Source organism: Ixodes scapularis, unplaced genomic scaffold, assembly GCF_016920785.2.
Source record: "Ixodes scapularis isolate PalLabHiFi unplaced genomic scaffold, ASM1692078v2 PGA_scaffold28__5_contigs__length_5199819, whole genome shotgun sequence".
Lineage (NCBI taxonomy): Eukaryota > Metazoa > Arthropoda > Arachnida > Ixodida > Ixodidae > Ixodes > Ixodes scapularis.
Window position 1 is genome coordinate 2,964,625 of NW_024609855.1, and position 24,277 is coordinate 2,988,901.

A 24,277-nucleotide genomic window follows, 5' to 3' on the forward strand; every position below is an offset into this window, starting at 1 on the left:
AAGCATCTTCAACAGGCGTCTTTGGCAGCGGAGAACTAAACCAAAGAGCAGGGTGAATACGTCTCACAAATCTCCAAGCCAAGTGAGAGCCTTGAGGGTTCTTCCAGATTTTTATTTAGGGTTTTGATTTCCGAGGGTTGTCAACTCTCCCCATGAAAGCAAATAATGCCACGATTGAAGAGGGCGGAATTTCGACCCTTTGAGAATGAGAAAGCGCGATCGATGCTGAATGCATCTTCTGGCACCGCGGCTTGCTTTATTGATAAATGTCCTCCATGCAGAGAGCACACGTACTGGTGATGTCCTCAGACAGAATATGTTAATATTTATTGTATGGAGATAAAAAAAGGGAAACGTTCAGGGAAGGTAAAATGGAGAGGCGTTACGGGAAATGAGACACGTGGTATAGAGATAATAAATACCTGGGATTTTTTTCCCCCAGAAGTTTCCTGAATTGGACGCTTGCAAGCGTGACTGAAAGGCAGACACCTATATTTACCAATCTCTCGCGCTTCTAGATCGCCGGTCAATTTTATGAACGGCACGTCCTATATTTCCCTCCACCACCATCAACATTTAGCCCCGTGTAGAGTTTTAACTTTGGACAAAATATTGTTTCGCGTGTATTAAAGCTAAGTGTTATAAACTCAACTTAACAAAAACACAGAGCACCTATCGGTGAACTACAGTCGAGTGATAAATGGCCTTCTCCTGGAGAAAATTTGTGTCGCTTTTCTTTCCTGGCCAGGTCCGAGTCCCGGTGTTGGAGTGGATTCCGTTGCCGATCGAAAATGGGGCACCACGACGAAAAGTGCGGCTAGGCCCGTTCCGAGACAAACGCCTAGTTTTGGTTCTCGACGGCATGATGTATGAGAAGTCACACTTCTCATACATCAAGCAAAAAAAAAAAAAAGAAACACGGCGTCTGCTGCAGACATAATGAAAAAATTACATGTGGACGTTGCTCAAGCATGTTGGAACCATTTTTGCTTCATGCGTGTATGCTTCCATCATGTCTGCAGGTAGTAGTTTTGCGTGACCAATATCATGCAAGCAAGGAATGCACCACAGACAGTGTAGGCAGACCGCCTTATTTATAATATATTAGGAGGGTGACGGCAGCCTAAGATCTCCGCGCGAGCGATTATAAAATTAACTCCTTGCTGAAGGGCGACTGAAAATTAGAGGTCGACGCAGATAGCAGTAACACATGATCGCCTGTTTGTTTGTTGTTGTTTTTTTCTTACGAGCGAAAAGTTGTCAGCAACCTTCCAGTGATGTCTCGTTAATATGAATTTCGTTAATATGAATACCCCTCTGTACAGACACCATTTTAGGGGACGAACTGTGCAGATACGTATATTTTTGTCTCGTTAATGTAGACAGCTCATATTATGAACTTTTTTTTTTGAGGGTGAGGGGGAGAATGGAGGTGTCTATATTACGGAGAGGTAACTGTACTAGCAAGTTATGGTGCCTGGAGCGCGTCTTCGAGTGGGGTGTTTAGAGTCCTATCCCTTCCCTACACAAGAAGCGTTCTCGAAATAAGGTATATTCACAGAAGGTTCCGTGTCATGCTGTTGGATGCTGTCTTCCCGACAGTTGATTGCACAAGTTCTACTAAGAAGGGACATGCGTACACAAGTGGCGCTTTGTTGTCACGGCACCCTAACTTGTGACTGCTGCCAAGCTTATTAAAGGAGCTCTTATTCCGTTAAGCAATTACCCTTCGATTTATGCTCTCCAACACATCAACAGGAGTATTATATTGTAGCGCCATGGCCACGGCATCACCTTTTCCGTATTAAATTTTTCTCCTCATACTTTCAAAGACTGGAATAAACCGCCGCTGAAATAACAAACTTTCGTTCTTTAAAGGGGTACTGAGAGGCCAAAATATATTTTTTTATTATCAGGAACAATTCGAAACGATGCCTGGACATTACCCTAAATTTCAAACTTAGGAACTCAGTGTTGTAAAGTAAGAGAACATTTTCCCTAAGTTGAATTTGAAGTTACCACGCGATCCGCGCCAGTCCTGTGACGTCAAAGATTGAGTCGTCCTGCAACTCGGGTTTCCCTCACGCCTCCGTGCCGTCCCGACCCGAAGTGTCGTTTGCGCCCGCGTCCCCTGTTAAAACGTAAAATTTTCAGGCTGTTCAGTATTTTTCATTTATCCTGTAGTTTTCCGTACGACAGTTTTAGGGGTAAAAAAAATGAAAGCCGCTTACAACTCCCTGTAACGCCGAATTAGAGCGCAGCTCTTGAGGAGGAGGAGGCAAGGGCACTGGGGGGGGGCTTAAACTAACCAGGGGGGGTCACGTGACCTTGGGGGTCACGTGACCCCCAATGCCGATGTCATCACTGACGTCACTGATGACGTCATCAGTGACGATGACGATGCGGGTACCGATGACGTCATTAGTGACGTCACTGATGACTTCACCAGTGATGATGACGATGACGATGCGAATGTCGGTGACGTCATCAGTGACGTCGCTGATGACGTCATCAGTGATGATGACGATGACGATGCGGATGCCGGTGACGACATCAGTGATGTCACTGATGACGTCATCAGTGATGATGACGATGACAATGCGGATGTCGGTAACGTCATCAGTGATGATGACGATGACGATGCGGATGCCGGTGACGTCATCAGTGATGATGACGATGATGATGTGGATGCCGGTGACGTCATCAGTGATGATGACGATGACGATGTGGATGCCGGTGACGTCATCAGTGATGATGACGATGACGATGCGGATGCCGGTGACGTCATCAGTCATGATGACGATGACGATGCGGATGCCGGTGACGTCATCAGTGATGATGACGATGACGATGTGGATGCCGGTGACGTCATCAGTGATGATGACGATGACGATGTGGATGCCGGTGACGTCATCAGTGATGATGACAATGTCGATGCGGATGCCGGTGACGTCATCAGTGATGATGACGATGACGATGTGGATGCCGGCGACGTCATCATTGATGATGACGATGACGATGTGGATGCTGGTGACGTCATCAGTGACGATGACGTCATCGGGGGGTCACGCGACATCGGCGGGGGTCACGTGACCTCGAGGAGGGGCTCACGTGACCTCAGGGGAATCACGTGACCGGGGCGTCACGTGACCTCGGGGGGTCACGTGACCCCCATGAGGTCACGTGACCCCGGTGGGGGGCTCGCGCGGTGCATTATGGGACATTTCCCATGATGCACCGCGCGGTTACGCCGACGGCGACGGCGACGGCGACGCCGCTCAAGCCGGAAACGGGCCCCTAAGAGCTGCGCTCTAAAAATGAAAGCCGTTTACAACTCCCTGTAACGCCGAATTAGAGCGCAGCTCTTGAGGAGGAGGAGGGAAGGGTACTGGGGGGGGGTCAAGTGACCTCGGGGGGCGGGAAGTCACGTGACCTTGGGGGTCACGTGACCTTGTGAGAGTCACGTGACCTTGTGGGAGTCACGTGACCTTGGGGCGTCACGTGACGTCGGGGAGGGGGGGTCACGTGGCCTGGGGCCACGTGACGATGCCGATGACGTCATCAGTGACGTTACTGATGACGCCATCAGTGATGATGACGATGCGGATGCCGGTGACGTCATCAGTGACGTCACTGATGACGTCATCAGTGATGATGACGATGACGATGCGGATGCCGGTGACGTCATCAGTGACGTCACTGAGGACGTCATCAGTGGCTATGACGTCAACGGGGGGTCACGTGAACTCGGGGGTATCCCCAGGTCACGTGACCCCCCCCGGGGTCACGTGACCTGGGTAACCATCGTGACCCTCGTGAGGTTAACCCTAGTAACCCTCGTGAGGGCAACTCTCGTGACCCTCGTGAGGGTAACTCTCGTGACCCTCGTGAGGGTAACTCTCGTGACCCTCGTGAGGGTAACTCTCATAACCCTCGTGACCCTCGTGAGGGTAACCCTCGTGAAGGTAACCCTTTTGAGGGTAACTAACCCTCGTAACCCTCGTGAGGGTTACGAGGGTAAGTAACCCTCGTGGAGGGTAACTCTCGTGAAGGTAACCCTTTTGAGGGTAACTAACCCTCGTAACCCTCGTGAGGGTTACGAGGGTAAGTAACCCTCGTGGCCCTCGTGATCCTCGTGAGGGTAACCCTCATGAGATTAACCCTCGTAACCCTCACGAGGGTTACGAGAGTTGCGGTTACGCCGACGCCGACGGCGACGCCGACGCCGACGCCGACGCCGCTCAAGCCGGGAACGGGCACCTAAGAGCTGCGCTCGAAAAAATGAAAGCCGTTTACAACTCCCTGTAACGCCGAATTAGAGCGCAGCTCTTGAAGAGGAGGAGGGAGGGGAACTGGGGGGGGGGGGTGGGTCAAGTGACCTCGGGGGGCGGGAAGTCACGTGACCTTGGGGGTCACGTGACCTTGTGGGAGTCGCGTGACCTTGCGGGAGTCACGTGACCTTGGGGCGTCACGTGACGTCGGGGGGGTCACGTGACCTGGGGCCACGTGACGATGCCGATGACGTCATCAGTGACGTCACTGATGACGCCATCAGTGACGATGACGATGCGGATGCCGGTGACGTCATCAGTGACGTCACTGATGACGTCATCAGTGATGATGACGATGACGTTGCGGATACCGGTGACGTCATCAGTGACTATGACGTCAACGGGGGGTCACGTGACCTGGGTAACCATCGTGACCCTCGTGAGGGTAACCCTAGGAACCCTTGTGAGGGCAACTCTCGTGACCCTCGTGAGGGTAACTCTCGTGACCCTCGTGAGGGTAACTCTCATAACCCTCGTGACCCTCGTGAGGGTAACCCTCGTGAAGGTAACCCTTTTAAGGGTAACTAACCCTCGTAACCCTCGTGAGGGTTACGAGGGTAAGTAACCCTCGGGAGGGTAACCCTCGTGAAGGTAACCCTTTTGAGGGTAACTAACCCTCGTAACCCTCGTGAGGGTTACGAGGGTAAGTAACCCTCGTGAGGGTAACCCTCGTGAAGGTAACCCTTTTGAGGGTAAATAACCCTCGTAACCCTCGTGAGGGTTACGAGGGTAAGTAACCCTCGTGGCCCTCGTGATCCTCGTGAGGGTAACCCTCATGAGACTAACCCTCGTAACCCTCACGAGGGTTACGAGAGTTGCGGTTACGCCGACGCCGACGGCGACGCCGACGCCGACGCCGACGGCGACGCCGACGCCGACGCCGCTCAAGCCGGGAACGGGCCCCTAAGAGCTGCGCTCTAATAAAGATAAGGTTTAAATTATTTTTATTAACAAAACAGGTCATTACTTCCGCTATATAGCTTCGTCAAAAAGGAGCGGCAGGATTGAATTCCTCGTGCGGCGGTCGAAAATCAGCGCCGTCCACGTATTGGAAGTATCCAAATTTTATATAGACATGTTTATTTTGCTATTATGTATGTAAAAAAATAATGGGCCCAGGGCCCCATGGAGATTAATTTTTTTTTTTAAATGTGTCACATGGATTGATCATTATATTTAACTTTTGTAATCGGGTTTAAAAACAAGCGCCTCTCCACGTGGTGAATGATGTTGATTGGGGCGAAGCTCTGGTGGTGCTTGTCTGCGTAGACGCTGAGCCGCAGCATGCCGAGCATGTCGTTCGTTTTCATCCATGCCACGCTGTGGTCGAATGCTCAAAAAACTCCGTATTTGTAAAGTAAGAAATATTTTTCCCAAAGTTGAATTTGAAGCTCCCGTGCAATCCCCGCCAGTGCTGTGACGTCAAAAATTGAGTCGTCCTGCAACTCGGGTTTCTCTCACGCCTCCGAGCCATCCCGTCCCGAAGTGTCGTTTTCGCCCGCGTCCCCCGTTCAACCGCTCTTCTCTGTGTGTGCCTCCTATCGCCGTGAGCAGACGACGCTTCACTTTCGAGTATAAAGTTCTTTTAAAGGTCGACGGACGTACCGACTGGAGATTCTGCAAGGCAGAAGATCCTCCTCACCATGGGGGAGGAGGAAACAGGCAGCGGTAGACAGTCTAGAAGGGGGGAAAGGAGGAAGTAAGGGAAAAGTGGAAAGCGCGAACTGGTCGTCGGTCTTTAAGGCCCTTTCAGCGACCTCAAATTCTTTCAAACGGTGTGAGGTCGAAGAGAACACGCAGTGGACTTTTGTGAGCGACGTGAGGGGCCACGTCGCGCCGGTGTTGCGTGAAAGGCTGCCACGGCGGAGTCACTACCGAAACTACGGTACACAGACACCAAACCCAGTTGCTTTGACCACTTGACGAGTTCCTTTTTGGAGTCTGAGAGGTCGTCGGACCCCCAAAAAAGATAACTAGGGTACTACATTTAGTAGTCTAGTTAATAGAGTACTACATGATATATAATTAATAGATAAATAGAGTACTACATGTGCCGAAAGCCGCCATGTTTTTCGAGGGAGCTCTAGGATAAAAAGCCAGGAGGCGAGGTCTCTGCGGACTCCAATTTTCGGTATCTCAAAAAGAAGGACCGTAGTGCGTTCCCGATTTCGTTAAAAAACATGTTTTACGAATGCCCTTATTAAATATGATAAAAAAAGTGTCGCTTACAAAGCTTTTAAATTTTATACTCGATTAAGTCCCAAATAAAAGGAAGCCAGGAGGTGAGAAGAGAGAGAGAAAGGCTTCAAAGATAACTAAACGCGCGCAAACGTGCGATTTGTTTTTTGCATTGTGTTTTTTTTTGTGTCTATGATTAAAATTTTTATCGTTTTAGACAACAAAACCGCTGGGGTGTCAGTGCCACTTTAAACTGATCCCCGAACTCTGAAGAAAATACTTTGATATAGAGTGAGTAGTAGCTTTGTTTTGCTTGTGTTTCTTTTTTTCTTTTTCACTGTTTTTTTTTTACATTTATGAAATGCTATTGTATTACACTTTCATTTTTTTATTGGCCATGCATTTGCTTGTATAGTGTTGTTTATGTGCCATTCCTACTGCGATCCTGCACAAGAAAATGTAGTTTAAACTAAGGAATAAATGAATGATTGAATTATTTATTAACATTCTGATTAATGAATAAAGATAAAAATTGATACACTAAGTTAATCCGTAATCAGTTGTTTTTTTTATTCTTGACCAAACTGGCTATATGCTAAGGCTCCCCCCAATGAGTTTCAGACAAGCTTGAAATTTGCGCTGAAACTCAGTTAAAAACATAGGAACACCGAGGAAAAAATGTTTTTCCCGATATTTGAATTATTTCTGGAGTTATCAGCGAATTGACTTTACAAAAAACAAGCAAAATATTCCCGTTCCGTGACATGTTAGGGAAAATTCAATGACTGGAGGGATGGAGCGCAGCGGCTGGCCAATGCGAAGCGCAAGTTCGTCTGCTTCTTACACGGAGTATGTGATGATGTCAAAACGCCGACCTCTTATCGGCTGACTGAGAAAATAAAATAATGGGTAGACTCAAGGCGTCCAGGATTGAGGTCTACCCACTATTTTTTCGATCAAAGCCAGTCAGAGCTCGGCGTCGCTCTGACGCCACCGGAACTCCCGTGCTAGAAGCAGACCTCTTCCTCTCCGCCTTGCCTGCGGGTTCGGTTCATGGCTGCCGCGCCGAGGGCGGGTTCGCATCGTCGTCAAAGCCCCTTGCATGGTCCTATACTTCGCTTCAGCTTACGTGCTGCAGACGCAGACATGGCTATGAGCTCATTGGACCAATCATGTAGCGTCAAAAGCGCAAGTAACTGGGCCCGCTTTGTTCCTGATTGGTTAAGCGATGACAGAAAACGTACAGAAACATAACGAACGCCATGATAGTGAGTGCCTTTCAACTTGTTTGATTGGTACCATTAGCTGGTGGCGCCGGCTGCGTCTGGATTGAAGGTGAAAGGAAGTATAGATTCAGGCTACGGACGCGATCGTGCCGATGTCCTCCACTATACGCCGCGCCCAGCTGGCCCCGTCACGCTGAGAAGGGCCCGACCGAACCACAAGCAGGTCGTAGACTAAACGTATTAAGTCCAGCGCGGTCCAACGTGCTTTGCTTCGCTTTTTGTTTCCGCTTCCGCTGATCGGTACAAATGCGATCGGGGTAATCGAAGCAGCAATTGGATGCAGAGGATAGCTGCACCGTGGTGGTTAAACAAAAACGACCAAGTGATGGTGAATAACGCGTTCAAAGAAGAATTTATTTTCTTTTTAATGTCACACAAATGTGGGACGAAGAAGATCCTAATATGGCGCCCGTCAAAGTCGCTCGTCACGAATGCGCAGAGCAAGTCGTCTGCTTCTTGCGCAGGAGTTCCGGTGGCGTCAAAACGGCGCCGAGCTCCGAGTGGTTTCGACTGGAAGGATAGTGGGTAGACCTCAAGGTACCTAGCATTGAGGTCTACCCTCTATCTGTCACTCGAAGTCAATCAGAGCTCGGCGTTCTGACGTCACCTCAGCCCCTGCAAAAGAAGCAGACGAACTTGCGCCCCGCATAGGGCGATCTCGTCGTCCAGTTTCGCTACGCCGCCGCTGCCGCAAAGCATTAGTGGAACTTTAGTTCTTTCTCGATCTTTCTGATCGGCAAGCTCAGCTGCGCTACGCCGTGCTGCCGTGCTTCGTAATTCAAGAGACGCCGCGGCGCGGCGTTGTGCGTCTGAACTAATTTATCTTCCGTCTGTCCGCCGCAATCGCCCCGCAGGAGGCACCTGGGAAAGCAGGTGTTTGGTGAGTGGCGTCACCACAGACCCTCGAGCCATGCGGATTCGCCCGCCCTCGTCTGGCTGTGCGTGGCTTTCCCGTGTCCGGGGAAAAGGGCATTTTGGTGGTCCAGTCGAACCCGGAATAAGTTTAGACCCTTCGGGACCCCCCGGGTGAGGCAATACACCACTTCGGCCCCCGCTTCCCGTAGACGGGTGTCCTGGTTTGGCCCGACCAGGATGATTCAGTCAGTCACCATTTCTTCTACTCTCCCCTCTTTTCTTTCTCTTTTCTCCTTTCTCCTATTCTTCGTTCTCACCTTCCTTGGCGGCAAGGGCTAACCTTGGGGGGTCTCTTGATCCACACTTGGTTATAGCTTCCTAGTAGCACTGGTAGAGTAGCATACTCAGACAAGCCAGACCTCTTATGAGATGTTACTTATCCCCTTGTTGGACTCCGCGGTGGGTGCTGCGCTACGGATGCCGAAGTTTCTGCCCTTCATATGAGTTCGAAGCAGAAAACCTCCCGATCGGACCTTGAAAAGGGTCCGGACCAAAGTAGTTACCAAAGACTCATCAGCTACAGCCCAGAATAGCTTCAGCCCTTCTGGTAATGCAGTCGGAACAAAATGGAAAACCTCTTGCCAAGCTTTCACCCTTTCTTATTTCAAAGAGTCTAGAAAACTTAATTGGTCAAAACTTTAAAGCAAAGAAATTAGCATCTGGTGACCTGCTCGTTGAAGTACAAGACGGAGTTCAGAGTGTGGTTCTTTAAGATTTAAACAAGATCTTGGATTACAAAGTATCTGTCACTTGACATCGCACCTTGAACAGCTGCCAGGGCGTCATTTCAGAGATGACCGTCTAGAATCTAGCGAGGACGATATCTTGGACGGCCTTTCCGGGCAGGGAGTGGTCGCTGTGCGACGAATCTCAATACGCAGGGATGGACAGAAGAGACCCTCAAATCATCTGGTCCTAACTTTTGCATCCACCGTACTGCCTGAGAGCATTAAAGAAGGCTATCTCCATTGCAAGGTGCGTCCTTACATACCTAACTCAAGTGCCAAAGATTTGGTCACAGCTCGGTAACCTGTCGAGGAAAAACTACGTGTGCTAAGTGTGGAGGCACAGACCATCCAGACGACACATACGAGGGTACACTTCTCAAGTGTATCAACTGCTCTGGTTCCCACCCGACCTACTCTCGAACCTGTCCAAAGTTCCAAGAAGAAAAGAAGATTTTAGCTATAAAGATTAGAGATAAACCTGACATGCCCTGGGGCAAGAAAACGATTTTACTTCCTCCAAGGAGGCACTTATGCCGAGGCGGCAGCAAGGGGGGCTGCGCCGTCACTCAAGGCATCGGTCGGCACTCAGTACAGTCCTCGAGACTTTGAGTGCTCCACTAGCCCCCCAATCCCCAGCGAGGCTCCTGTGGGTTCCCAGACCCCGGCGGCCTCGCCAATACTTCTACGTACCAAGACGATGTCGCATCGTCTTGGCCCGAAGCCTCGAGTGGTACTAGACGCCACTCCCTCTCACAGCAGGGAGGGGCCCACTCCTTCCACTTCCCAGCGGGAGGAGGAGGCCATGGAGGTATATGTAGATACGACAGAACCACCTCCACCTGCCAAGGGAGGCACAAAATCTACCCCTGTAAAGGGGGATCAGAAGAAAAACCTCCACGTGTCACTGCCCCAACCAACGCAAGCTAACCTTTGTCCACTTTGTCACAGCTACGAACCCCACATTTTAACTACAACTTAAGCAAGCAAACAAATGGGTCATAAATAAAATAGTAAGGGTGCAGGCAAGTTGGTGAACGTTAATCATGTTGAATATACCTGAGACTAATGAACATAAATGTCGAAGGAACAGAAAGGGACAGGACGTTGAGACGTCGTCCTGTCCCTTTCTGTTCCTTCGACTATTATGGTCATTTCTGCTCAAGCGTCAGGTATATTCAACGTGATAAATGGGGCATGTTGGCTTCTTGCAGTGGAACTGACGGGGTCTACTACAAAACATAGATGACGTTCATTATTTTCTGGACGAGCTGCAGCCTATTGCTGTCTGTTTGCAGGAAACTCATCTGAAGAACTCTCACACTAATATTTTACGTCGTCACCGTGTTTTTGGGAAGGATCGTTTGTCAGCCCAGTCTTCTGGTGGTGTTGCTGGGGTTGTACGGAGAGGAGTAGCATGTGCGTAGGTCCCTCTTCGTACACCACTTGAAGTTGCGGCAACCCGTGTTTTAGTTGACCGTCTCATTACCATTGTGTCTTTATATCTTCCCCCACCTGTTCCACTTTATATTCATGAACTCGAAGGTCTTACTGATCAACTGCCAGAACCCTTCTTAATTTTAGGCGATTTTAATGCTCACAATCCTATGTGGGGCAATGACCGACTCGATTCTCATGGCAAGGTCATAGAGCGCCTTTTACAGTCTTCAGGTTTGTGTCTCTTAAATAACCAAAAACCAACATTTTACAGAGCGTCTCATAACTCTTTCACATCCATCGGCCTGTCTATTTCATCACCTTCATTGTTTCCTCTTTTTTCTTGGAACGTTTTAAAGAACACTTTTGGGAGCGACCACTTTCCGCTCATTTTAAAAAGCAACGTCGCACTTCCCACCATTTTAAAACGCGTTCCTAGGTGGAAGTTTAGATAAGGCAGACGGGGCTTTTTAAATTAAAGGCAACGCTGGATGCCTCACTCCTAGCAAGTTTGTCTCCGGAGGATGCCACATTATATGTCACCGAACATATTCTAAGTGCAGCTCTTGAAGCTATTCCGCAGACTTCTGAAAACATGCCGAAGAGGTGTAAACCGTGGTGGAACAAAGACTGTGCATCTACAAGAAAAGAACAGCATAAAGCCTGGGATACGTTCAGACGGTACCCTACTCCTCTCAATAAAATAGAGTTCAAAAGGAGAAAAACAAAAGCTCGATGGACGAGGAAACGAGCTAAACGGGAAACTTGGATGAAGCATGTCTCTTCAGTCAACAGTTTTGTCTCGTCCAAGGAAGTGTGGGATCGATACCGCAAAATCAAGGGTGATTATCATGCGTTTGTGATTCCTCTTTTCCATTCTCCTACAATCTCGCTCGGAGATGTGGCTAATCTCCTCGGAGAGCAGTTCCCAAACGTTTTTAGCTCCGATAATTACAGGGCAGAATTTAGACAATTCAAGGCTCGTACAGAATGCCATCGGATTAGTATGTCTGGAGGAAATACTGCAGGATACAACAAACCTTTCGCAATGAACGAACTTAAGTTGGCTCTTATTCTTAAAAAAACAGTCCGCCCCTGGCCCTGACAGGAATCATTACGAGATGATTCGTCAGCTGGCCCCAAAATCTCTGGAAACTTTGCTTTGGTTTTTTAATCATCTGTGGACGCAGGCATACTTTCCCCAATCCTGTAAGCAGGCCCTTGTTATCCCATTGTTGAAACCTGGTAAAGACTCGCCAGTTCCATCCAGCTACCGCCCTATTGCACTTACGAGCAGTCTTGGCAAAATATTTGAGCGGATGATCAATAGGAGACTGGTTATTTTCTCGAAACGTAGGGTTTCTTTGATCAGAACCAGTGTGGCTTTCGCGGAGGGCGGTCAACTGTTGACCACCTAGTGCGCCTAGAAATGACTATACGTAACGCTTTTGTAAACAGGCAGCACTGCGTGTCAGTCTTCTTTGACTTGGAGAAGGCGTACGACACGGCATGGCGGTATGGAATACTTACGGGCCTGTTCGCATGTTGTTTACGTGGTCGCATGCTCGGTGTTCTAAAAAGCTTTCTGTCTGACCGAACATTCAAAGTTGGAGTAGATGCCACATATTCAGACCTTTCTATTCAGGAGAGTGGTGTGCCACAAGGGGGGGGGGGGGGGGGGGGGGGTTTGAGAGTTACATTATTTGTCATGATGGTTCGAAGGTAATACCACGTACCGTGCCTTCCTCCTTTTACGTTGATGACGTTCACATATCAGTTTCTTCTTGCAATCTCTACAGTGGTGAACGCCAGCTGCAGCTCGCAATAAATAAAATGAGTAAGTGGGCCGACGAAAATGGTTTCGGGTTTTTACCTGAGAAGACGGTGTGCGTACCATTCTCTCTAAAACGTGGAATAACGCTGGATACATCATTAGAGATCAATAGAACTCCCATATGTACCCTATACGAACACAAGTTTGTAGGACTCATTTTTGATAGGGAGCTAAATTTTATTTCACATTTGAAAGTTAAAACTTAAGTGCCTAAAATCTGCTAATATCCTCAAAGTCTTGTTACACAGGTCATGCGTATCTGACAGAAAGTGTCTGCTGCGCCTGTGTAATTCCCTCGTCAGGTCCCGCCTTGATTACGGAGCAGTAGTTTACGGATCGGCAAGGTCATCGGCACTCAAGATGTTTGATCCTGTTCACCACCTTGGCCTTCGACTTGCTACAGGGGCTTTTTGGACATCACCAATCCTCAGTTTATATGTAGAGACAATTCAGATGTCGCTGGAAAAAAGACGGCAAAATATTAGCTTGTTTTACGCCTACAAAATCCTGTCCGACCCTAACCATCCAACATACCGCTGTGTGGATCACTCTAGTTCTTCCCTTAATTTTCAAAATAAGTTTAGTATTGTGCGGCCGCTCAGCCTTCGCCTTGAGGACATCCGTCAATCTCTTAGTCTCGAACTGAATGACATAAGCTTACTTGAAAGGACCGACACTGTAGCGCCTTGCGATCTGCTTCCAGTCCGCTGCGATTGGTGTTTCACCAGGTTCGACAAATATAACGTTTTTTTAATAATCATCCAGCAGGAGTTTCACGAGGTCCTAAAAAAGACACAAGGATTATGCACAGTTTTATACCGACGGGGCAAAGACGTCGTATTTTGGTGGATCTGCTGTGTTCTCTGAATCATTTACGAGCGTTCAGCGGTTGACCAGTATTGCTAGTATATTCATTGCAGATTTTCAAGGTGTATTAACAACAGTGGGCTATATTATAGAAAGTCATACAATGAAGGCCTTCGTGTTTGTTCATTCTCAAAGTGTCATAACTGCAATCAGCACTGTAAAGGATTCAAAGCACAACCTAATCCAGCTTGTGCGTGCAAAAATAAATAGTGGCTTACGAAAGGGGCATGACATCATATTTTGCTGGGTACCCAGCCACGTTGGGCTCAGTGGCAATGAGCAGGCTGACAGGCTTGCGGCCTCTTCTAAAAACTTGCTGGAAACACGTCTGCAGCTACCACATCAAGAGCTGTAACCTATTTTAAGGCAGCAAGTCTGCTAAAATGGCAAACAGAATGGAATCAACACCATGACTATAAGCTGCACTCCATCCAGCCTGTTTTGGGGATATGAGAAAGCTCTTGCCATAAAACCCGGTCTCGTGAGATATTACTCTGGGCACCATGACAGAACAGCACACGGCAAAACAGCACGCGGCAAAACAGCACAGTCAAAACAGCACGCGTCAAAAAAGCACAGCGTAAAAACAGCGCGACGACAAAACAGCGCGCGTCAAAATAGCACGCGACAAAATAGCACAGCGTCAAAACGGCACAGCGACAGAAGAACACGTGCCTAAAAAGCACGGCGTCAAAACAGCACAGCGTCAGAACAGCACAGCGTCAAAACAGGACACTGGCAATTGAGCTAGGGTTTGGCGTTTTCGGTTTTAATTATTTTGAAATTCGGCGTACATTTTTCGGTTTTTATTTCAGCAGAAGTTTTCGGTTTATTGCTGAGTATATTTGTAGACTCATAAACCTTTCAGCTCTTTTCGGTTTATTGACGAAAACCAGTATACTGATGAAAATTCAATATTTAAAGGCGTTTGTTTAAATAAATAATGAGTAAACCAGGTACTGTATTTCTTATTTGTTGCTGTCTGTGGCAGCCAACGCGACCTGTCCTGCAAGACGCACTAGGGCCCTATCGTGATCTGACACCATCGTCGTGGGCTCGTATTTGCACACAGGACGAACATGAGCTTTACTGCCACTTCGGTCCGAGAGGCAAATATCAAAATCAAAAAATTTGCAAGCATTGTAATCAGTGCGTCTTTCCCCCATTTTCACGACCGCGAGAGGTGGTTAATACACGCAGTCCAAGAAACGACAATAAATCAATCGTATCTATGCCCTCCTCAAGTAGACGGAAGCTATGGGTGTTAAACAATGTGCGTCATTTACGGATGCCCTTTAAGTTTATGGTTCAGTTCACAATTAAACTCTCTTCTTTGAACAAAGAATTCGACACACAAATCCCTATCAGGTGAAAAACCCACATTTTGTCCTGAAGACCATTGCGTCGGTTGAACTTTTGTTGAAAGTTGAACCGATCTCGGAGACAGGAAAACTGTGAAGGAAGTGGTCATACGGTCAGTAATGAAGCACATTCCCCCACCCACCCCTCCAAACGCCCTCGAAAATACTGACCCCCAGTCAGTTAAAACCGAATTTTAAAAAAAAAGATTTCGTCGTACTTTTATTGGTTTTATCGGTTTAAGTTGAAAACGCTGAACCCTAAATATAGCGATGGAGTTAAAATGCATGTCTCAAAGCAGGCACTGTAAAGGAATGGAGGGTCTAGGCCAATTCCTCGAAGGTCATCACGTCGACGGCCAATTTGTCGAATCCGTTCTCATGAAGGCTCCCTGGGCAGTATCGAAGCCCCCGCTGTTGCGTATCATGGCTATTTCTCGAGCAGTTCTGCTAATATGGACGCTCAAGTTTGCTGGTGATGTCGTCTACAATAAATTAATCAATCACACGGCAATGTGTTGTTGTTAGTTGTTAAAAAAAACAGACAGAAAGTGTGTGCGGCAACGGTGTGCTTAGCCATGCTGTACGGCAACAGCATTTAGGCTGTGGCATGTTTCTGCTTCACCGGTTTCTACTCGATCGAAGCCTTCGTCGACAATAATCTGTGAATTTAACACAAAACAACTTCTCGCCTGCAAGCTCCAGCCGCGTGTTTCCGGGACATTTTATTCACGGCGAATGAACCCCGCAGAATCGTTGCCCATGGGACATTTTGAATTCGCTCGACATTAAAATTACCTTATCTTCCCGGTTTTATCAATGCATCTGTGATTGGCGCATCTACCGCTTTTTTGGGGGCACGTTCTACGCTTAGGTGGTATTTACGAAACGACGAGTGCTACGGAACCTCACCGGACCGCCGCCGCAAAGTAGACGGTTCATAACTTGAAGTTACGGATTTCTTTTTTCCAATAACTTTTTATCTTTCGTTAATTCTAAAAAAAAAGAAAGAGACCAGACAACGCGCCCAACATCGACGGAAATATATCACCTCTAACTACCCAATCTCTTCAAGGATCAGCGTAGTTAAGTAGTAGTAACTACAGCTAACTTCGTATGTCTTAGCAATAACACAGCAGCACCAGCCGGGACACTGACTTCGCAATAAAATAGGCAGTAAATTCCTTTATAACCGGCTAGCGACAATAAATGAAAGGATTAAGGAGGTTTGAAAATATTCGCGCAGAGATAGGTGAAGAGCGCGCTCGAAGTTGCTGCATGCGTGCTGTTTTGTCGCTGTGCTGTTTTGACGCCGCGCTGTTTTGGCACGTGCTTTTCTGTCGCTGAGCCGTTTTGACGCTGTTCTGTTTTGTCGCGTGCTATTTTGACGCCTGCTGTTTTGTCGCCGTGTTGCTTTGACGCGGTGCTATTTTGACGCGTGCTGTTTTGACCGTGCCGTTTTGTTGCGTGCTGTTTTGTCGTGTGCTGTTCTGTCGCGTTCCCATTACTCTGCCGCTTGAGGCTTGGTCATTGTTATGCCACCCATGGGTACTTGTTGCATGGGGCAGATCCACCTTTTCGCGAACACTGTGGTGAGATCTTGACGTCTGGCATATTCTTGTTCTCTGCTCTGCCCTTGCGCAAGAAAGTCGCTCCTGTTTTCCGGAATTTTTAATATATTGTATTCCATTTCACCCTGCACTAGTGCTTGGCGAGCAGCCGCGATTATTCCTTTTGAACGTGTTGCTATGTTCCTTGAGAAAACAGGTTTTTTGCATAAGTTCTAGCTTTTCCATCATGCACTTTCTATAGTGTGTGATCACCACAGATAATTAGGTACTTCTCAAAATTTTTTCTTCTGCCATGTATTTGACCTTTTACTTCTACATTAAATAACACTCTGCCTCTGTTTTGCGTAAATATTTAAGTTTCGCGAGCATGGCCACGTCGCTGTTGCGCCAGAAAGCCCCTAACTCCATGTAACACCGAATTAGAGCACAGCTCTTGAGGAGGAGGGAAGGGTACTGGGTGGGAGTGAAGTGACCTGGGGGGTCACGTGACCTTGGGGGGTCGCGTGCCCTTGGGGGGTCACGTGACGATGCCGATAATGTCATCAGTGACGTCACTGATGACGTCATCAGTGACGATGACGATGCGGACTCCGATGACGTCATCAGCGATGATGACGATGACTATGCGGATGTCGGTGACGTCATCAGTGACGTCACTGATGACGTCATCCGTTATTATGACGATGCGGATGCCGGTGACGTCATTTGTGACGTCACTGATGACGTCATCAGTGATGATGACGATGCGGATGCCGGTGAGGTCATCAGTGACGTCACTGATGACGTCATCAGTGATGACGATGACGATGCGGATGCCGGTGACGTCATCAGTGACGATGACGACATCGGGGAGGTCACGTGACCTCGCCGGGGAGTCACGTGACCCTGAGGGGTGGTCACGTGACCTGGGGGTGTCACGTTACTTCGAGGGGGAGTCACGAGACCCTGGGGGAGGGGTCACGTGACATCTGGGGGTCACGTGACCTTGGGGTGACCTTGGGGGTCACGTCACCTTGGGATGACCTTGGGGGTTGCGTGACCTTGGGGTGACCTCGGTTACGCCGACAGCGACGCCGACGCCGACGCCAACGGCGACGCCGACACCGCTCAAGCCGGGAACACGCCCCTAAGAGCTGCGCTCTAAACGTCCGCCGCAATCGCCGTTTCGCGTGCTGCGTCCGTGGGTGCAACGACGACAGAACCCGGCACAAAGGCGTGGGATGTCACAGCCCTCCGAAGAACCGACAGCTGAGAGAAATATCTGCCTCTAAGATTCACCGTGCAGGCAATAAGGGGCGCTAAGTAAGACTTCCAGCTTCAAATCTAATTTTGATTGTTCGCGAAGGCACGACCGTTCGATCGCTCCGTCCCTATGCTGGAGCGGCGTAGGAAGATCGAGAGGCCGAGAAAAATCGAGCACTCGTGATGAAGGCCAAGATCTATGCTTCATGCTCGTTCGAGAAGGTTCTCGAGCTTCGAAATTTTGCTGTTGACTTGGGATTGCGGCATAACTCACTGGCTACTCGTGGGTGGGGGGTGGCGTGATATTTTATATAGTGTGTGGAAGGACAAGCGGCACTATTAGGGCTAAATGCCACGCTTGGGCACCCGTCCGTGAACCCTTGAGCTCATCGAGGCATTTATGACATACTGGCTTCGAATTGTGCATTGATTAGTAGTTGTGTTTACTTTTTTCCCCGTCCCCGAATAATTTGAAAACTGCCGGCAACTGTATATGACAGCAGCAATCTTCGAATTAACCGTTGCATATCATTAAGATTTCTCTCACTAAATACACAGGACTTTGACGGGATGCACACGTTAGTTAGAATTACCTGCCAGTTTGAAAGAACGACATTCTACTCATCAGTTCAGCCTACAGAAGAGACCAAGTTCACTTTTCTGAATGCATTGTGAAAAAATATATTCAATAAACATGTCTTTTTGTTCTAGTAATATGTATGCACTTCAGCATAGTTGATGCCTCAGGCAGACGTGTTCCAACCCTATGTTTATCCATAGGCCTCTTCGATGAATCAGGAGTTCAATCACACTTTCCTCCCTCCTTCTTCGTGCTCTCCATAAAATCCACTTGGCTTTACCTAAAAAATAAATAGAATTACTTTTAGTGATGTCTTCAAAGAAATATGTTCATTGAGTAAAATATTCCTTCTTTGAAAACAGAGTTATTAGGCGCCCGTTTCCTGCCTCAGCGGCGTCGCCGTCGGCGTAACCGCGCGCGTTGCATTATGGGAATAATGCAAGCGGGCGTGGCCGCGCGTTGCGCTTTGAGAATAATGCGAGCGGGCGTACCCGCGCGTTGCTTCATGGGAAAATGTTTCCGCCAAATTAAGCGGGGAAATTTCCCTGTTAAATTTAGCCGGAAAACTTTTCGCTCAATATCTTTGCTAAATTTTGCGGAAATTTTCCGCAAAATGGGAGGAGAGCAGGAGAGGAGGAGGGGACGGTACGGAGGGGAGAGGGCATAACCTCCTCTCCGTACCCTCCCCTCCTCCTCCTCAAGAGCTACGCTCTAATTCGGCATAACAGAGAATTGTAAACATTTTCATTTTTCTAACTGCTCTATGCTCAGTGCACTGACTTGCTTGCATATTTCGAACTTGTTCATACAGCCTTTTATCGCTAGCCGAGCACACTGAGCTCAGTGAGATAAGCATGCGTACACACAAAAAACACGAAAAAGCCTTTTTTTTGGGGGGGGGGGGGGGGCGGGGGCGGGGGGGTCACTTGTAAGGCTAACAAACATCGTCTAAACACATTGCGTTCTGTGAGCTTTAGTAATCTAGGGAACTACCTCGGTAATATGCCCGAAAGTTAAATTATTAAGAAAAAATAAGACTCAACTTGACAGCAACAAGTTGAGCCGAATGGCGACAATGCCAATTCATGCTGCTGACGCAAGTTTGTCAACTAACCATCCTGAGTTCTATATTTCAAGAGCTCATGTTATCAAGCCTCATTAGTCTCGGTAAACGATCCATGAGTTACACAAAATTGCGTCACGGTGATGGGTCCCTTTTGAAGCGCGTTTATAACAAACCACTGTCACACGCGCGCAGGCCCCTTCGCATACACTCTAAAAAAAAGGAGTCGACAAGTGTCGACTCGACTCTTTTTGGAGAGTATCTGGGTTGTCGCAAACCACACTCTCTATTGAGAGTAACGGTTACTCTTCAACGACGAGAGTCAGTTTAACTCTCCCATGCGAGTGTTCACTTAACTCTTCTATAAAGAGTCATGCCAATACTTTTGCCAGAGTCAGCACTACTCTTTCGATGTGTAAGTGTGAGAGTTAATTTCACTCCTTTGTGTAGAGTAACTATAACTCCATAAAAAGTGTTGTTTAAACTCTTTGACGAGAATTAATATCACTCCTTTGTGTAGAGTGACTATAACTCTATCAAAAGTATTGCCTAAACTCCTTGTTAACGAGTTAAGGAGGCTCTCCAGGCAGAGTTACCTTCACTCCTTCATGTAGAGTAACTTCAACTCTGGGGTGCTGTATAGTTTCTGGCCTGCGTGGAACCCAAAAAAAAGGGTCCCTCCCCTCAAAAGGGATTACAGGGGATTATTTCCCTGGACTGCCGCCCCTGGAAAGGGATAAGCATGGATTATGCTCGGACCACTTCTTTGCATAAACCCGAGGCAATCGTCGCGCTCTGATAGGACGTTCGACGCGGAGCTTTGTTTGACGCTCTCCGATTATATTAGAGAGAAAGGGAAGTGCATGCGTGGATAGACTGAGTGACGGGGGCAACGGGGGCTTCAAAAAAGCCGGGTGGCTTTCTTGAAGTTTCTCGAAATGCGGCTTCTCTTGTTTTGGATCGGTAGAACAACTTCGCTACTTCGAGCAGCGAGCGGCCGCTAAATTAACCGCTGATGCGTCGTCATACCGACTCCGTGCAATTTGGCTTGTCTTGGATCGGCAGAAACACTTTGCTACTTCGAGCAGCGAGCGGCCGCGAAATTAACCGCTGATGCCGAGTGGTTTTCGTGACGAATCGTCCATGTCTCTTCAATCTGCAAAATGCGGTTTGTTTGCTTCGCTTTTCTACGAACGTACCGATATTGTGAAGCAAGGTGCGTTTCTCGGGCTTTGCGTAATCAGGATAAATCGTGTTGTTTTCAATACGCGTCGAGTACGTTGCACCGACTCCCTCGTGAACCGCGCGCCCGAAAACCACGAGAGGCAAGGTAAGCGAACGCCTCGGACCCCAGAACCGCGCGAGACGGCAAAGCCCGCCGAGGAGCCTCTGTGCTCTCCTACTTCTGCGTGTTTTCTCGTACTATGTCGACTTTGCGGAGTAAGAAAAACAAGGGGAAAATAAAAAAAATAAAAGTGAAGGGCAACCACACGCGCGTCTCTTCGTTTTATTATTTGTGTCCCCGTCTCGGATTAATAATGAGTCGTTCTCCGTTTATACTCCGTTTCACCTTATGTTGTACCGCAGAGAAGGCCAGAAGCGCGAGCTCATAGCGTTGGCAGCTGCCCTCGTTGCACGAGAACTTGTACCGTCGAGATGTGCCCTGGAGCAAGGAGCTCGCGCTTGTAGCCTTTCCTGCGGTACACTACTAGGTGAAACAGAGTATAGCCTGCGTTTTTGCCACGAGTTTGTGACGTGTAAGCAACGCAACTCTTCACACTGCTTTTATTTATTAACTTTTTTCCGCTGCGGATTTTTTCAATTCTTATTTGTGCCTGGTTCTGCTACTCTTCTGCTCTCGCCTCCCCTCCCCTCCATAAAAGAAAGGCCCACACAATAACGTGTTCCAGTAGCCTGAAGCAAGTCACTCACCTATTCTTCACCGTTGAAATATTTTAGGCTGTACAACAGTAATGTGTGCAAACTGAAAAGTAACTTCTTGCTGCAATGTTTGTCGTTGAATATTGGATCACCAGCACAAATATTACTTACCGATGAGTGCCCAGGACAGCTTAAGAGACACCAGTGCACCCTTCAATGGTTCAAACCACTGCTTCATGCACCACACAGGTGACTGTGGCATAGTGACAAGCACAACCAGGGTGCTTGCTGTTTAATGTCAGAAACACCTTGGAAAATGCAGTTACCACATGACCCTGAAGTCCTAGAGAATCTTAAACCCTGGTGCCATGCAAAATAACTAAGCTAAAGAAACCGTCAAGGAAGAGTCACAACAGGTGCAACCCACAGGTTCTCGTGACTCCACATACCGGGCCGGGCAGCTGTAAATCAGCGAGCAGGTGTCGTAGAGTAGCTGCCACTGCAAGCGGTGCAGTGTCTCATAAAAAGAAACGGTTGCTGGAGAAAGCTCCCATGAATGCAAAGTCTGTGGTGAGCTTGGAGTAGTGATGGTGATCCTGAAGCAAAAAGGATTCAAGCCAAGCCTGTTCCTGTGTTCTATGACGTATGGCATCCTCCCCTTACCAGAATTCCTGGCTGTTATTTTCCTTCCTAACGTGCGCGTGCCCCCATCAGCAGCAATAGTAATAATTGCACGTTGCTTCGACAGGACGTGCTGATTTGGAGGGGCCTGGTGGCAGAGTGTGTTAGCCCACTGCAGCTCGCAGTGTGTGGAGCGAAAACTTGCACTGATCGCCCCTGCCCGTTTTGACCTGGATGAGCACTGCACCTACACATGGGCGTGTATTACCGCTATATGAATCATCTTAAAGACTTTGGGCCATCGGATGTACCGCACTAGTCAAATTTCTCACATAGAGCGTGACAAAGTGTCACCATGCGCTGCCAGACCGACCTTCCTTCTTCTCGACAAATAATGTCCAATTTTCTTTGTTCCTGCTAATTTGGCAGTCGAGTAAAAGAGAAAAAAAAGAACTACTTTTGTGTGTGATGGGAAACGTATAAACCTCTCCATATACCAGGTTTACCTACAGCCACCTGAAAACATCGCACCTCTTCAAGTGTGAAAGAGGGTAGGCCTGCACGCAATCCACTACACTCTGTTTCACATTAATTTGGGAAACTGTAAAAACTGCGGCGTCTGTGCAAGCCGGAGGAGTCTGCTGTGAAATTAGCACACTTGGGAAGAACATACCCCATGTACCTAAAGACATTAGATGGTTTTAAAAAGGCATTCATACTTTCAGTCGGCTTGCAAACTCTAGCCAAAATGTTGGTTTGTACCGTAGAAGTTTCAATTTCCCCTGCTTGAACTACTAGGAAAATAACTTCAAATTCACAATAGTGCTGAACGCAACTAAAACACATGGCGGAACGGTGGCCCGAGTCGGCTAGCACGTCTCAGCTCCGGGCATGTGGAGCGAAAGCTTGCGCTGCAGAACCTGGGATCGTGGGCTAAATCCCAGCACTTGCTCATTTCGATCTGGACGAGGATCATACCAGTAGGCGTTTGTGTAATCACTACTACATGATGCACGTTAAAGATCCCAGGCTTTCGGTCATACTGCGCTGGCTAAATTCCTCATCTACAGCGGCAAGCTTGGCACCATTCGAGGCAGGCCGACCTTTCGCTGTCTAAACATCCTCAACACAATGCTACTTTTTTTTTTTTTAACTGAAACACGTACAAAAGAAAACATGCCTATGACCTTGTACAGTAATGCATTGAACTGTTTGTGAATGCTTGTGATACACAAACGGGCAAAAGGCAAGAACGAGAGCATGCACATTCACACTGTGGCAGCAAATACACCACAGCAGCCTCCTTTGCCGTTGTTGCCATGGCGGATGGAAGAGCAGGGCAGCGAATGCCGATATGACTGGAAACATTGTAAAAGTTATAGCTTTGCTTTTAATAACAGTTCAAAAAAATGTAGATTAATAGCTTTTCAAAACAAAGCCACGGTAGCAGTACTTTTGGCGCAGATGGAACAGTCTGCCGCGATGGTGAGGAAATGCTCTAGCCGTTGCCTTTTGCCAAGTTATGGAGAAACACAGCACAGATCATTCCACTCGGAGAGAAGACGCACCCATGAACCAGAGCACTCAGACGGGACTTTTCCTCGGTGCGTCGTCTGCGTCAAGAAACGAGCTGTACAAATGATTGGTTAGCATGCAACATGGTTCCAAATCTCACATTTAAGCTATTTCAGGTGCAAATTTAAAAGTGGGGGTTAGCATGCAATGCCATACTTGATGAAGAGATTAACAGGGCACAATTGTGCAACCATCTCCTGTGCAAAGGAAACAGAAAACTGAAAACAAGCACATAAACAATGTGCACAGTCGGTCTGCTCTGGCAACAAAACAAAAAAAGCTTTACACCAATTTGGATCGGAACTCATTGAACCCCCTAACAGCGGAGTCTTAAAAAAAAACATAAAAAAATAAAGCACTTGCCAACAAGCAATGATTATGCATATTCAAGGCATTTCGTCGACGAAAAACAAATCCGCCGCCTGAAACCCGGTGCTTGCTAAGCCTTCCAGAAAAAAAAACCAAGGGTGCTTACATTATTGTTGATATTTGTGGCAGTGTTATACACCAACTCATGTTTACAAACAAACCGGAGCGCCCCTAGCGGACGCCACCGGCGCCGCGCATGCACGATGGAGTGTGGGCAAGAAGCTTGCCGTCGCCCATAAACAAACCATTGAAATGCGATGTTGTTGGCGTCGGTGCGAGTTCCCCTGCCCTTTTTCACGTTCGAATCGTTGATTCTACGTCTTCCTGGCAATGTCTGACTACTTGAGCGGCCTCAACGAAATTACCGGGGCTCGTTACACCGCAAAACTTTGCGTGAATAATGCGACATGCAGCGATTCATTCCGCGCGGACGCCGCAGAATGC